Source organism: Lactuca serriola, chromosome 8, assembly GCF_051521515.1.
Source record: "Lactuca serriola cultivar US96UC23 chromosome 8, Lser_US96UC23_V15, whole genome shotgun sequence".
Lineage (NCBI taxonomy): Eukaryota > Viridiplantae > Streptophyta > Magnoliopsida > Asterales > Asteraceae > Lactuca > Lactuca serriola.
Window position 1 is genome coordinate 243,032,612 of NC_136415.1, and position 4,364 is coordinate 243,036,975.

Sequence of the window (4,364 nt, forward strand, 5' to 3'; positions counted from 1 at the left end):
AAGGTATGTATTATAACCTTTATTATATGAATTTCGATTATATACCAGGTATATAGGGTTTATACCTTGTTGTTCATTATTGTATGTTCAATTATAGAAAATGTAGATCTTCAATTAGGGTTGCATGCACACATAAGATTGTATTTTATGCTCAAAACCCATAAGCGGTATCAAAGCCTATGTTTAGTTTTCTATTGAATTGATACTAATATGAACTTGAACAAGGAAGAGAAAACTTAATCGTCATTCTGTTCTTCGAACTTGTCGAGTTGGTTCTTCGGACTCGACGTGTTGGACTACAACTCAGCGAGTTTGTGCGTCAGATCCTGATTTTGGATTTTCTTGCCTAACTTGATTTATTTGGTTAATATTTGGTAATTATCTTTTAATAAATCTGCCATAATCCGAATTTTGGTAATATTAGATAATTTAATATGACCTAACATGATAATTATGAATTGGATAATGTTGATTTCATTTGATTATAATTATCCTTATGGATATGATTAATAATTTAACTAATTGCTTAATTAAAGGATAATTAATGTATTCATAATTGGTTACTAAATAATTAATTTGATTATTAATTAAAGTTAATTTTAGGGTTGTTTGAAATTTAAATTAAAAGGTTTAATTTTTGAAATTTAAAATATAAACCCTAAGTTACATTCGTATGGATTTTGTTAATAATTTAATTAAATGATTAATTAAAGGATAATTAATAAATCCATATATGGTTTAAATTTAATTAAATTAAAAGTTTAATTTATTAAAAGATTAAACACTTTAAATTTTAAAATGTATAAAATTCACCTTATACTATATGTATAATTAATAGTTTAATATATACGTATAAGAAAAGTCAGTCGAACCGCTAGTACGCCTCATTCACGAAGCCATACTATAAGGAAAGTTTAAGGAAACGGCCTGTAAAATGATCGCCATCGGGTATCCATTCTTACCCACCGTCTCTTGTATGGTGGAGTGTCGCTAGCCGAACGGGTTTGATATGACATAACTTTATTAAAAGTATAGTGAGATAAAGTAACTAAACTATTTTCTAAAATCCCACTCTTACACTACTAGAAAAACAGCCTTTTACGACGCTCATTGCGCGTCGTAAAAGGCTCAGACGACGCGCAAATGCGTGTCAAGGAAGGCCCTGTCATAAAGAGAGACGACGCGCTTTTGTGCGTCGTCTATAGACGACGCGCATTTACGACGCTCATTTACGACACGCAATTACGACGCGCGTTTACGACACGCAATGTGTATCAAGGAAGGCCCTGTCATAAAGGAAGACGACACGCATTCGCGTGTCGTAACCCTACGACGCGCGTGTTAATGACACGCAATGCGTATCAAGAAAGCCCCTATCAAGAAAGGCCATGTCATAAATGAAGATGACACACATTTTTGCGTATCGTAAATTTAAATGTTTAAAAAAATAAATTTATATATTTATTAATTTTTAAATTAAATTTTCATTTAATTTCTCATAATAGAAATAAAATGCCATATACAAAAATACAATGCATTGCATAATATAAAATAAAATTTCATACTCAAAAAATAAAATAAATTGCACAAATTATAATGTCATACAAAGAATCATTCAAATGTTAAACAAAAATAATACATTGCTAACATGGGTTATACATTCCTATAAAAGTAACAAATAATCATGCAACTCTGTTTCTTACTGGAAAGGAATGTCAAACATGATTACAAGTCTCCCTTAATCTTGATTACTCACCTGCTTAAGTAGAATGTTGTTGTTGAGAAGGTTACCTAGCAACAGAGAAAAACACAACACCTCTCCCACAATCACAACATCATTTATAGAGAAAGGGTTGTAAATTACTTTTGATAAGTTGATCTCCCTTAGAGAAAACACAGCTAAAACATTGAGCAAGACCCTATTTCAAAATTTTATAAATACACAAATCATGATACCTGATATTGGAATACACACTTTGAGACATGAATTAATACAAGTAGATTAACCTGGATACATAGGAAGTAAAGATGGAAGGTGCCAGAACTCCGGGGGCATTGGGTTGGTTCCTTCCCACTGACACACACCAAGCCAGAACTCCACTTAATCTAGCACCAAAATAAGCCTGCATTCAGAAAGCTGTAGGGGTGAGTCACAATTCAAGAATATGTTAAAATTTGAGGAATAACATGTTCAACCAAAAAAATATTAGAAAACAGGGTTAAATGTGAAACATAGCAATGTAATAATTTTCAAGGTGCTGGAATACTTGAAATCTAGATTATTTGCTTGTTTGTACATCCAGATGATTTTATCACGAACATAAGTCATGTTATCAACTTTCTGAAGAAGTATACCATTACAAGTGTTCTAAAAGCAACCTCAATCAAGAATTCTGTAACATTGATATTGAGATTCATTGTTGACTCGAGATGAACATCTGTCATGATTGGGCTGTTTTGAAGGGCACTTTTTCCTTGCTTTCTTCTTAAGCTTACTTGGAACTTCCAGGGTTCAAGGAAAGGCTCCCATAATACCTGGAGAGTATAATCAAAATAAGTTATCATCAATTCATCATTGCATAAATTGCTATAACACAATAACACAATATTGCATGAAATTAATTATGTTAGTCATGAAAGCTTTTCCAGTCCACAGTCATGTTCCTTGTAAGAAATGCAGCGCAAAGAGAAAAATGGATATGCAAATTTGCTATAACACAATAACACAAAATTGCTGTAAGGAAAATTTTGTATAAGACAGTTGTTGTAAGGCAATATTGCTGTAATACACAATTTTTGTAAGGCAAAACAAGAAAAGGGATAACAGATAGCACGATAAGCATTACTCCAGAAAGCCCAAGCAACAATTGGAATATACGAACATTTAATGGTTGAAATTTGAATAGTGATTATCTTGAAAATACTATTAACTAATATCTGATTCAATTTCCTTCCCTGTTAAGATATGATTCAAATTCACTGGTTCAATCTAATTTCAGTGATTGTAGGGTTGTTAACTAAAAGAGGATGGCACATCTACATGGTGGTGCTGAGGCAGATGTTCGATTTAACAGACAGAGTAAGTACGTTCCACCAATTTTGCAATAGATGTAGGAATCTTGATTCTTGGCCTGCAAACTACATAAAATCAGAAATAAAGACAAAGCGGAGCTTTAATCTTACCATGAAAACAAACCAAAAATCAAGAATATACCATTCAAACCCAAGCCTAACAAGAATAAGTGACATGAACTCCCAAAATTTTATTGGTTCCATATTCGTTATAAAGTAAGCCTGAAATTTTAAAAAATAATAAAAACTCCATATATTATATTGTCTCAAGTAAAATTGAGAAGGTTTATTTAAATTACCTATCCTGCAGCTCTCTTTGAGGCAGATCCATCTGAAGCTAGAGCTCTTTCAGCACATACATGAGCATGTGCAACATTCTCAACATATGTGAAATCATACATGTTTGTTCCATCTCCTATAATAAACTGGTAATCCAAAAATCAACCAAAGAATGTAAAAATTAAAATCAGTTTCAATTAAATAGAGATTCATTAAAAACTTATATAATCGAATTTCAGATTACCTTTGATTCCCCTGCCCTTGCTGCAGCAACTACAGAGGGAACAAGTAACTTATCACCAGGGCAAAAAATACTACTAGGACGAATGCAACATGTTAAATGACCATAAACCCCATTGGCCTTGATAACTAGTGCCTCTCCCTCAACTTTAGTTTCAGAATATGAATCATTATGCTTAGAAGGTTATGGCAATGATTCTTCTCCATTATGTATTTCATGTATCCCATCAAAAACTACACTAGGAGAACTTGTATGGATAAGCCTCTTCACACTAAGTTTAGTACAAGCATCAATTATGTTCTTAGTACCTGTAAATCCAAAAACAAAAGTTAATACTCTCTTAGAAATTAACTAACTTTGTTTATTATCTTTCTTTTTAACTTCAACATTGATTGAATGATGCAGCTGGTAGTTATTAATGGAGGAATCAGGTGCAGCCATATGGAAAACCAATTCTGCCCCTTCACAAGCTGCATAATGGCAAAATCACACATCAAACCATGTCAAATGCTAGAAACAATGACCATGTAGTTAAATTATCATAAAAAGTCTATATCTATAGGAAGGATAGATAAAGCTGAATTACAATTTACAAAACTAATTAAGTTACCTTTATACACATGTACATGGTGGTGCTGAGGCAGATGTTGGATTTAACAGACAAAGTAAGTATGTTCCACCATTTTTGCAATAGGCATCATCACAGATGCATGAATCTTGATTCTTGGCCTGCAAACTACATAAAATAAGAAATAAATACAAAGTGGAGCTT

General features: G+C 32.4%; 1 pseudogene; it reads right to left on the bottom strand.

The window, feature by feature from the left end:
• Window positions 1-2,325: 2,325 nt before the first annotated feature.
• LOC145067976 (3beta-hydroxysteroid-dehydrogenase/decarboxylase-like) lies at window positions 2,326-4,054 on the bottom strand (annotated as a pseudogene).
• Window positions 4,055-4,364: the final 310 nt, after the last annotated feature.